This window comes from Apodemus sylvaticus, chromosome 6 (genome assembly GCF_947179515.1).
Source record: "Apodemus sylvaticus chromosome 6, mApoSyl1.1, whole genome shotgun sequence".
Lineage (NCBI taxonomy): Eukaryota > Metazoa > Chordata > Mammalia > Rodentia > Muridae > Apodemus > Apodemus sylvaticus.
Window position 1 is genome coordinate 12,921,617 of NC_067477.1, and position 12,682 is coordinate 12,934,298.

The 12,682-nt window shown below is 41.8% G+C and overlaps 1 non-coding gene across 1 annotated transcript; it reads left to right on the forward strand.

Moving 5' to 3' along the window:
* The first annotated feature begins 2,655 nt into the window (after positions 1 to 2,655).
* Positions 2,656 to 2,762, forward strand: LOC127688287 (U6 spliceosomal RNA). Its single transcript, XR_007978671.1, has one exon. It is a non-coding gene; the product is annotated as a U6 spliceosomal RNA (small nuclear RNA).
* The last annotated feature ends 9,920 nt before the right edge of the window (positions 2,763 to 12,682 follow it).

Consider the following 12,682-nt stretch of genomic DNA (forward strand, 5'->3'; position numbering starts at 1 on the left):
GACATAGGAAAGTGACTAAAGGAAACAACATTTTCTAGACTAGACACAGCCAGGGAGTTGTGCATATGAACCCACAGTGTTTGTGAAAGCATACACGTGATCAAAAAATCTCGGCGTGCAGTGGGAGGCAGTCATGAAGACTTACTCCTAGCTGAGTACTGTTGGTAATTTGTGTCTTCTGGGGAGGAAGAGTCAGTTTTCTTCAGGGATATATATAAGAGGCTACCCATACTCACGTCCATGGTCTTAAACCCATGAATTTATAAAAAGTGCTGAGTGGATTCTATATATATTTTTTAAAAATAGCACATGATATGGGGGGGGGGGACGTGGTGAGGGAATGACATGGATTTGATCAAAGCATATTGTGTCTAAGTGTTTTATTGCTGTGAGGAGACACCACAACCATGGCGGTTCTTATAAAGAAAAGCATTTAGCTGGGCCTTGCTTAAAGTTTCTGAGGTGTAGTCCATTATCAGCATGGCAGGCAGGAAGCATGGTGGCAGACAGGCAGACATGGCGCAGGAGGAGGGACTGAGAGTTCTACCTCCAGATCTGCAAGCAGGAGGAAGAGAGACTGAACCTGGCCTAAGCTTTGGAAACCCTAAAGCTCACCCTCAGGGACACACATCCCCCAACAAGGTCACACTTACTCTAACAAGTCCACACCTCCTAATTCCTGTCACTACTCCCTGGTGACCAAGAATACCAGAGCCTATGCGGGGCCATTCTTATCCACACCAACACGTGCCACTCCATCACCCCCATAGGCTTGTAGCCACGTCACAATGCAGAAATGCATTCGGTACAACTTCAAAAGTCCTCATAGTTTTTAACAGTTTCAATACTATTAAAATGCCCAAAGTCTTTTTCTGATAGCAATTTCCATTTCTCATAGAAATCTCTTAACTGTAATCCCCTGTAAAAATAATAATCAAAGGCAGACACATTTTTCCAACATACAACAGCACAGGATACACATTGCCATTCCAAAATGGAGGAACAGGAACACAATGAAGAAATGCTGGGCCAAAGCAAAACTGAAAACCAGCAGGGCAAAACCGCATCACCGTGTCTGATGTCAAAGAGCTCCGTAGACCTCCAACTACTTTCAGCTTTGTAGATTGCAACCCTTTTCTTTCTTTGGGCTGGTTCCACACCCAGTCTGCACCTTTCCTCAGCAGACAGCTTATGGCTCTGGCATCTCCAGTATCTTGAGGTCTCCAAGGCAATAATCCAGCCTTTACCTTCACAGATTCACGCAGTGGCGTCTCTGGGCCTCTATGCAGGGAACCCCTGACACATACCTGTTAAAGTTTGGACTGGTTCTACCTCCCAGTCCCATGCTCCCAGAAATCACTGGGTTTAGGGTCATTAAACTTCTTGGTGCTACTTTTGTCCCCAAATGTTACAATTCATGTGTGTGTGTATGAATTATATATATATGTATATAATTTTTGGGACAAGGACAAAAAGCAGCCACATTTAGTGCCAAAATATCCCAAGAATGATCTCTAGGCCACTTACTAATACTCTCCTATGAAACCTCTTGAGCTGGGCTGTCATAATCTACATTGTTTTCGGCACCACTGTCTTTCCTGATCCAACTAGTATGCCCAATAATCCTCACTTAAGTCTTTTAACTGTTTTCCTAATCCAAAGTTCCAAAGTCCATATTCTGCCAACAAGAAGAGCCATGGTCATGCCTGTCATTACAACACCCCACTCCTGCAACAAACTCCATTCTTAGTGCTGAATTGCTGTGAAGAGACACCATGACCATGACAGACTTATAAGAGAAAGCATTTAATTGTTGTTTGCTTACATTTCAGAGGTGTTTGTGCATTATCATCATGTCAAGGAACATGGCAGCAGACAGGCAGACATGATGCTGGAAGAGCCGAGAGTTCTTCATCCACATCTGCAGGCAGGAGGAAGAGAAAGACACTGGACCTTGAGCTTTAGAAACCCCAAAGCCCACCCACCCCCAGTGGCCCATTTCCTCTAATAAGGCCACACCTCCTAAACCTTGTCAAACAGCACACTCCCTAGTGACTAAGCATTCAAATATATGAGCCTATGGGGGCCATTCTTTTCAAACCACCATAGTATGCATGTATGAAATCCTCGAAAAATAAAAAGGGGAAAAAGGCAAATTAAAAGACTAGATCCAAGTATCTGTTGTTTCTAAGAAATATATCTTACTGAGAAAGACATCCACAGACTAAGAGTCAAAGAATAGAAAACAGTATACCAAGCAAACAGAAACTGAAAACGAGCAGGCATAGCTATTCTGATATCCAGTAAGGTAGACCTGAACCAGAAATTAGAAGAGATAAAGAAGGCCTACTACATATTAATAAGGAAAACAACTCAAAGAAGAAATACCTATTGTAAACACACATGCAGGTCTTGAGCATGCCACAAACACTGTGCAGCTAATATGTGCAATGGCCCTGCTGTGTACCAAACATGGGGTGGGGGGGATCCCCACTGTCATAAAATCAAGTGCTATTTTTTTTTAACTAACAATAAAAGATCAGGTATGTTCAGATACAACATTAGTGAGTGATTTCAATACCTCCCTCTCTTTTCCAGAGAGGTTATTCAAAATCAAAATCAACAAAGAAACCTCAGATTAGAAAGATGGGCAATGTGCTTGCTTCAGCAGCACATATACTAAAATTGGAACGATACAGAGAAGATTAGCATGGCCCCTGCGCAAGGATGGCATGCAAATTCGTGAAGCGTTCCATATTTTTGATATAACAACGGAAACTGAGGAAATCCAAAAAATCATCAGATCCTACTACAAGAGCCTGTACTCAACACAACTGGAGAATCTGGAGGAAATGGACAATTTCCTTGACAGATACCAAATACCAAAATTAAATCAGGACCAAATAGATCATCTAAACAGTCCCATAATGCCCAAAGAAATAGAAGGAGCCATAGAAAGTCTTCCAACCAAAAAAAGCACAGGACCAGATGGTTTCAGTGCAGAATTCTATCAGACCTTCAAAGAAGAGTTAACACCAATACTCTTCAAATTATTCCACAAAATAGAAACAGAAGGAACACTACCCAATTCCTTCTATGAAGCCACAATTACGTTGATACCAAAACCACACAAAGATCCAACAAAGAAAGAACTTCAGACCAATTTCCCTTATGAACATTGATGCAAAAATACTCAATAAAATTCTTGCCAACCGAATCCAAGAACACATCAAAATGATCATCCACCATGATCAAGTAGGCTTTATCCCGGGAATGCAGGGTTGGTTCAATATACGGAAATCCATCAATGTAATTCACTACATAAACAAACTCAAAGAAAAAAAACCACATGGTCATTTCATTGGATGCTGAAAAAGCATTTGACAAAATTCAGCATCTTTTCATGCTTAAAGTCTTGGAAAGAACAGGAATTCAAGGCCCATACCTAAACATAGTAAAAGCAATATACAGCAAACCGGTAGCCAGCATCAAACTAAATGGAGAGAAACTTGAAGCAATCCCACTAAAATCAGGGACTAGTTAGGGCTGCCCCCTTCCTCCTTATCTTTTCAATATTGTACTTGAGGTACTAGCTCAGGCAATTCGACAACATAAGGAGGTCAAAGGGATACAAATTGGAAAGGAAGAAGTCAAACTATCATTATTTGCAGAAGACATGATAGTCTACCTAAGTGACCCAAAAAACTCCCCTAGAGAACTCCTACAGCTGATAAACAACTTCAGCAAAGTGGCAGGTTATAAAATCAACTCAAGCAAATCAGTGGCCTTCCTATACTCAAAGGATAAGCAGGCTGAGAAAGAAATTAGGGAAATGACCCCCTTCACAATAGCCACAAACAGTATAAAGTATCGTGCGGTGACTCTTACCAAACATGTGAAAGATCTGTATGAGAAGAACTTCAAGACTCTGAAGAAGGAAATGGAAGAAGACCTCAAAAAATGGGAAAACCTCCCATGCTCATGGATCGGTAGAATCAATATAGTTAAAATGGCCATTTTGCCAAAAGCAATCTACAGATTCAATGCAATACCCATCAAAATCCCAACTCAATTCTTCACAGAGTTAGAAAGAGCAATTATCAAATTCATCTGGAATAATAAAAAACCCAGGATAGCTAAAACTATTCTCAGCAACAAAAGAAAGTCTGGGGGAATCAGTATCCCTGACCTCAAGCAATACTACAGATCAATAGTGTTAAAAACTGCATGGTATTGGTACAGTGACAGGCAGGAGGATCAATGGAACAGGATTGAAGATCCAGAAATGAACCCACACACCTATGGCCACTTGATCCTCGACAAAGAGGCTGAAAACATCCAATGGAAAAAAGATAACCTTTTCAACAAATGGTACTGGTTCAATTGGAGGTCAGCAAGCAGAAGAATGGGAATTGATCCATCCTTGTCTCCTTGTACTAAGCTCAAATCCAAATGGATCAGGGACCTTCACATATAGCCAGACACTCTGAAGCTAATAGAAAAGAAACTGGGGAAGACCCTTGAGGACATCGGTACAGGGAGAAAGTTTCTGAACAGAACACCAATAGCATATGCTCTAAGAGCAAGAATTGACAAATGGGACCTCATAAAATTACAAAGTTTCTCTAAGGCAAAGGACACCATCAAGAGGACAAATCAACAACCAACAAATTGGGAAAAGATCTTCACCAATCCTACATCAGATAGAGGGCTAATATCCGATATATATAAAGAACTCAAGAAGTTAGACTCCAGAAAACCAAACAACCCTATTAAAAAATGGGGTACAGAGTTAAACAAAGAATTCTCACCTGAAGAACTTCAGATGGCGGAGAAGCATCTTAAAAAATGCTCAACTTCATTAGTCATTAGGGAAATGCAAATCAAAACAACCCTGAGATTTCACCTTACACAGTCAGAATGGCTAAGATGAAAAATTCAGGAGACAGCAGGTGTTGGAGAGGGTGTGGAGAAAGAGGAACATTCCTCCACTGCTGGTGGGGTTGCAAATTGGTACAACCACTCTGGAAATCAGTCTGGCGGTTCCTCCGAAAACTGGGCACCTCACTTCCAGAAGACCCTGCTATACCACTCCTGGGCATATACCCAGAGGATTCCCCACCATGTAATAAGGATACATGCGCTACTATGTTCATAGCAGCCCTATTTATAATTGTCAGATGCTGGAAAGAACCCAGGTATCCCTCAACAGAAGAGTGGATGCAAAAAATGTGATATTTCTACACAATGGAGTACTATTCAGCCATTAGAAACAATGAATTCATGAATTCTTAGGCAAATGGATGGAGCTAGAGAACATCATACTAAGTGAGGTAACCCAGACTCAAAAGGTGAATCATGGTATGCACTCACTAATAAGTGGATATTAACCTAGAAAACTGGAATACCCAAAACATAATCTACACATCAAATGAGGTACAAGAAGAAAGGAAGAGTGGCCCCTTGTTCTGGAAAGACTCAGTGAAGCAGTATTCGGCAAAACCAGAACGGGGAAGTGGGAAGGGGTGGGTGGGAGGACAGGGGGAGAGAAGGGGGCTTACGGGACTTTCGGGGAGTGGGGGGCTAGAAAAGGGGAAATCATTTGAAATGTAAATAAAAAATATATCGAATAAAAAAAATTAATATAAAAAAAAGAAAGAAAGATGGGCAATATTCTGGCATGATGATCTTCTGGTGTTTCTAGAAAACTAGTGAGAAAATTGGATATCATAAGATGTAGGTGATGCCCACATACTTTAGTCTTTAATAACCAAGTAAAATATGAAACCCTGCAGAGCAAGAAAGTACAGAATCCACTGCAGGGAGACTGTCTTGGTTTGAGGAGTTTCACGCTCCCAATGGGAGGAGACACTGAGAGCCACAGCTTAAGACAGAGAAGGTTCTTCCCCCAGAAGTTCTTTTGTTGTTGAGAATAGTTTTCACTATCCTGGGGTTTTTTGTTATTCCAAATAAATTTGCATATTGCTCGTTCTAACTCTATGAAGAATTGATTTGGAATTTTGATGGGATTTGGAATTTTGAATCTGTAAATTGCTTTTGGCAAGATGGCCATTTTTACTGTATTAATCCTGACAATCCAGGAGCATGGAAGATCTTTCCATCCTCTGAGATCGTCTTTGATTTCTTTATTCAGAGGCTTGAAGTGACCTCAAGCTCTACTATGGAGCAATAGTGATTTAAAAACTGTATGATATTGAAACAGAGACAGACAAGAGGATCAATGGAATAGAATTGAAGACTCAGAAATGAACCCACACACCTATGGTCACTTGATATTTGACAAAGGAGCTGAAAACATCCAGTGGAAAAAAGACAGCATTTTTAACAAATGGTGCTGGATTAATTGGAGGTCAGAATTTAGAAAAATGCAAATCGACCCATTCTTATCTCCTTGTACAAAGCTCAAGTCCAAGTGGATCAAGAACTGCCACATAAAATCAGATACATTGAAGCTTATAGAGGAGAAAGTGGGGAGGAGCCTTGAGCACATGGGCACAGGGGAAACTTTCCTGAACAGAACACCAATAGCTTATGCTCTAAGAACAAGAATCAACAAATGGGACCTCATAAAATCGCAAAGCTTCTGTAAGGCAAAGGACACTGTCAATAGGACAAAACAGCAACCAACAGACTGGGAAAAGATCTTTACCAACCCTACATCCAATGTATACAAAGAACTCAATAAGTTAGATTCCAGAGAGTTCAATAACCTTATTCAAAAATGGAGTACAGAGCTAAACAGAGAATTCTCAACTGAAGAAACTTGAATGGTTGTGAAACACCGAAAGAAATGTTCAACATTCTTAGTTATCAGGGAAATGCAAATCAAAATCCTGAGATTCCACCTTACACCAGTCAGAATAGCTAAGATTAAAAACTCATGGGACAGTAGATGCTGGCAAGGATGTGGAGAAAGAGGAACACTTTTCCATTGCTGGTAGGATTGCAAACTGGTATAACCACTTTGAAAATCAGTTTGGCAACTCCTCAGAAAATTAGACATAGTACTACCTGAGGACCCAGCTGACAAAGCCTTCAACCAAGGGGTACACATGGTTCCAGCCACATTTGTGGTGGAGGATTGTGTTGTCGGGCATCAGTGGGAGAAGAGATCCTTGGTCCTATGAAAGTTCGATAGATGTCCCAGCGTGGGGAAATCGAGGGAACCCAGGTATGAGTGAGTTGGATGAAGGGGCATCCTCGTGGAGGCAGGGGGAGGGAGTATGGGTTGGGGGTGTTCTGGGAGTGTGTGTGTGGGGGGGGGACTGGGAAAGGGAATAACATTTGAAATGTAAATGAAGAATATATTCAATAATTAATTTTTAAAAAAGAGAAGGTCCAAAAATTTGCCCTGAAATTTCAGTCATGAAACTTCGAATGAGCAGAAACGATGTAAGACATTGTGGCAAAGTGATGACGAAAGGAGATGCTGGGAAACTCTTCCCAACACTGCGAAGTTGGCTGGAGTAGTGGTAAGCAGCCATTTCAGAAAGACCCCTGCAGCATTGGAGGCTCGACAATCCAAGATCTGTGCAGCACACTCTAGAGAACTTCAGAGAGAGTGTCACTGGATGGTATGTACTGAAACGCAGCCAATAGAAAATTTCTATACTGAAGGAGAGAAGTTTTGAATCAGAAACAGCCATCATCAGCAAGACAGAATCCGGATCAAAGCCAGAGTCCGCAGGGGAACTTGGACACAAGCTCTAAGCAGCACACTGAATTGTACAGGATAAGATGAATCCAGCGTTCACAGCGAGACTCCTAAATGCTGTTCATGGGTGAGAGCAGCAAGAGATTCTACATGTGAAGCTCCCAATACAGATATGTAGGTATAACTATCAATGGAAGACCTGGAGGCAAGAACAGACTGCCCGGGGGGGGGGGGGTGCAGTCAGCAACTGGGAGGCAACAGTGCTAGGGAGTGCCCAGAGATGTGACGGGGAGCTGAGAAAACAACAGAGACTGAAGCTGGAACCCAGCAATTCAGGACCGATAGGTCCATATACACCCAGCCTCTTCCCTTCACACCTATTCCTTATTTAATACCCAATTCAATTGTGCAAGCTAGACCTTCTTGCTCTCTTACTTCCTTGTATCTAGTTTTTTCACCTTAATTCCCTTAATTTTTCCTTTTGCGTTCCCCTCTCCCGAAATATCCACCAAGCAAGCAGCAACAGCAGGTTAGCTTGGTTTGCAAGATCTCTGCGCCTCAGACCCCAAGGGCTGGGACCATTCTACCTGATTTCATGTCTTTATCTCTCTTCTCAATCCACCTTTAGTCAAAATGGCTTCATCTTCCCTTGTTCTGTCTCTATGACTCTCCTTGTTAATCATTTATTTTCTCCCCTCTCCCATCTCCCGATCAACCCAAGAATGGTTCTGGACCATCAATTGCAACTGAGGTTGCATCTTCATCAATAGCCTTCCGTGGCCTCTCATAGTGCCAAGCCTCAGCTGCTCTTCATGACCCCTTCATGCCTTCAAAACCAGTACCACCTGGGTGACTCTTATACATTAGCAAGTCCAGCCACAGCACAAGGTACAACCTTGGCTATCTCTGGAACACAGCCTCTTTGCTCTCAGAAAATACTTCCCAGAAGATTTCACCTCAGTGATGCTGGTCTCTTCTTAACCACTAAGGTTTTAGCACCAGCTTACCAGCATCAACAGTCCCAGTAACACAAAGGTTCACTTTAGTGGTCTGGTGTCTGGTTAATCACAGCTGATTCTTCATCCCCAGTTAACCAAAACCATAGAATCTTCACAATCAAAACATGGCCCTGATAAGAGTCTTTAATCTACCCTCTGAAATTTTACAATTCCATTTTCTGCACTGTTCTCAACATTATTTTCCAAGCTCCTACACAACTCCCACAGAGCTCTTAACACCGAATGGATCTAGCCCAAAGTTCCAAAGTCCTTCCACAGTCCTCCCCAAAACATGGTCAGATCGTCACAGGAATACCCCAATATACTGGCACCAATTTGTCTTAGTCAGGGTTTCTATTCCTGAACAAACATCATGGCCAAGAAGCAAGTTGGAGAGGAAAGAGTTTATTCAGCTTACACAGTGGAAACATTGCTGTTGATAACCAAAGGAAATCAGGACTGGAACTCAAACAGGTGAGAAAGCAGGAGCTGATGCAGAGACCATGGAGGGATGTTTCTTACTTGTTTGCTTCCCCTGGCTTGCTCAACCTGCTCTCTTATAGAACCCAAGACTACCAGCCTAGGGATGGCACCACCCACAAGGGGCCCTCCCCACTTGATCACTAATTGAGAAAATGCCCCACAGTTGGATCTCATGGGAGCACTTCCCCAACTGAAGCTCCTTTCTCTGTGATAACTCCAGCCTGTGTCAAGTTGACACACAAAACCAGCCAGTACAGTTCTTTTCTCATATATTACATCCTGACCACAATTACCCCTCTCCCCAGTCTCTCCCAGCCTCTACCTCCCCTCTCCCCAAGATCCACCTCCCCTCTGCCTGAAGACCAGACACCTACTATCATGTCAAGTCTGGATGAGGAAACCCAGTAGGAGGAAAAGGTCCCACAAATAGGGAGTCAGGGACAGTCCCCTACTCCCACTTCTTTGATTCCCTCAAGAACACAAGCTACTCAGCCATATCACAATTGCAGAGGTCAGAGGTCAGACCCCTACAGGATCCCTGATCTCTGAGAGTTCCAATGAGCCCTAGTCAGTTGATTCTGTAGACTGTGCTCTCCTGGTGTGTCCCTGGCCCATCTCCCCATTTCCACGGGACCTCCCAAGTTCTATCTAATGTTTGGCTATGATACTCTGCATCTGCTTCCATCACATGATGGATGATGGATGAAGTCTCTCTGGTCTGTTCAAGGACAATTCTGTTAGGTTCCAGTCCCACCACACACTTTAGGCAGGACAAATTGCAGGTCAAACCACTCCTGGGCATATATACTCAGAAGATGCTCTAACATGTAATAAGGACACATGCTCCACTATGTTCATAACGGCCTTATTTATAATAGCCAGAATCTGGAACGAACCCAGATGTCCTTCAACAGAAGAATGGATACAGAAATTGTGGTACATTTACACAATGGAGTACTACTCAGCTATTAAAAACAATGAATTCATGAAATTCTTAGGCAAATGGATAGAACTAGAAAATATCATCCTGAGTGAGGTAACCCAGTCACAAAAGATTACACATGGTATGCACTCATTGCTAAGTGGATATTAGCCCCAAATCTCAGAATAAACAAGATACAATTCACAGACCACAGGAAGCTCAAAAAGAAGGAAGACCAAAGTGTGGGTGCTTTGGTTTTTCTGAGAAAGGGAACAAAATACTCATAGGAGCAATTATGGAGATAAAGTGTAGAGCAGAGACTGAAGGAAAGGCCACCCAGAGACTGTCCTACCTGAAGATTCATCCTTTAAACAGTCACCAAACCCCGACACTATTGTGGATGCCAAGAAGTGCTTGCTGAAAAGAGCCTGATATGGCTGTCTCCTGAGAGGCCCTGGCAGAGCCTTACAAATACAGAGTCAGATGCTAGTAGCCAATCATTGGACTGAGTGTGAGGTCCCCAGTGGAGGAATTAGAGAAAGGACTAAAGGAGCTAAAGGGGTTTGCAACCTCATAGGAAGAACAACAATATCAACCAACCAGACCCCCCCAGAGCTCGGGACAAAGCCATCAACCAAGGAGTACACATGGCTCCAGCTGCATTTGTAGCAGAGGAATGCCTTGTCAGGCATCAATGGGAAGAGAGGTCCTTGGTCCTATAAAGGTTTCATAGATGCCCAAGTGTGGGGAAATTGAGAGAGTGTAGGGTGGGAGTGGGTTGGGTGGAGGAACTTTCTCATAGAAGCAGGGAGAGGGGGAATGGGATAGAGGTTTTCTGGGAGGGGGGAAACCGGGAAAGGGAATAACATTTGAAATGTGAATAAAGAATATATTCAATAAATAAAAGCAAAAAAAGGTCACAAAATGACAGCAAACCAAGAACCACTTGTATAATATTCTAGCACCCAGAAGGCTGAGCCAAGAAAATGGTGAGTTCAAAGTTAGCCTAGCCTACTTGAAGCTTGCCATCAGGGAAGAGAAAACTAATTACAGTACTGTTACTAGAATCCCATGCCCTTCTCTGCTTCATGCCCAGGAAAACTAACAAAAACAGGCAACATGTATTATATTTTCCCCTGGCATTTATCACCATATTTCCAAATGCATATCCTATCTTATTTCTCAATATCCATTAGTACTGATGTCCTATTATGGTAAATAAGGTATTGTATCTTTTTTAATTCATTCATTCATTTTTATTTTACTTTATGTTCATTGGTGTTTTGACTGCAAGGATGTCTGGGTGAATGTGTTGAATCCTCTGAAACAGGAATTAGAGACAGTTGTGTGTTGCCATGTGGATGTTGGAATTTGAACCCCCGGTCCTCTGGAAACTGCTGAGCCATTACTCAGTCCCTAGGTGTGTCTTTTTATGCCATCAATCCTACTATCCTCACATCTTCCAAGACAGATGTATCACAATTTTTAGTTAAGTGAACATACAGTATTGATACTTAAAAAAAAAAAAAAGAGTGAACTTACCTAGATGAAATTCCACACAAAGAATTCAAAGAAATGAGTATGCATATGTTTAAAGACATCAAAGTCCACCAACTCCTGGATGAATTTCAAGAGAATACACACAACACCTGAATGAAACATAGAAGCCAAAATGGATATAAAAATGGGACGCAGTAAAGAGATAGACTTGTTGAAGAGGAACCAAATCGAAATGCTTCTGGAATGAAAACTTGACAAAGGTAAATTAAAATATCAGGAGTCAGACATGAGGCAAAAGAACTGAGGCAGACAAGGACTGAGATAAATTAATTTAAATGTACGAACGGGACCTGTAAGATTAATGGGCCACTGTGGAAAGAATAACGTGAAAGACATGAGCATAGAGAAAGAGAATTTCAACAAAATCATAACAGAAATCTCTCCAAAGTTAAGGGGAGAGAGGTCCACCCAGGTACAGGAACCACTCAGAACATCAAAGGGAGAAGACCAGAGAATACAATTTTTGCATCATATTACAGTTAAAACACTAACTATAGAAAAAACCAGGAAACTATATTAAAAACTACAAGAGGGAAATACTCAATTACACTTTAGAGGCAAGCCCATCAGAGTAACTGCAGATTTCTCCACAGGAGGGCTCGGATTGAGGCGTCTTAATTTGGGAAAGCACAGCTGCCTTCCCAGACTACTGTGCTCAGCAAAGCTACACTGGAAGGGGGAAGAAAAACTTTCAATTGTTTTATAAAAAAAAAGGCTAAAAGAGTTTTATAGGGGACCCTAGATGGAACCCTTTGGTCCAAGGAGAAAGGCAAACAAATCCATGGGGTTATAGGAAAGAATCACTGTAGAAAAAGTGATTAAGCAAGTAAGGAGAAAATACCAAACACTACAAAAATTCATATATATATATGAATGTTAAATCAAATTATCAATTGAAAGATAGGTTAACTGATTGGATTTGGAATTAGGATCTATTTATCTGTTGTCTCCAAGAAAAAAATTTCATCATAAAAGAAAGATGCTACCTTCGGGTAAAAGAAGTTTGTTGTTGTTGTTGTTGTTGTTGTTGTTGCTAAGTATTCC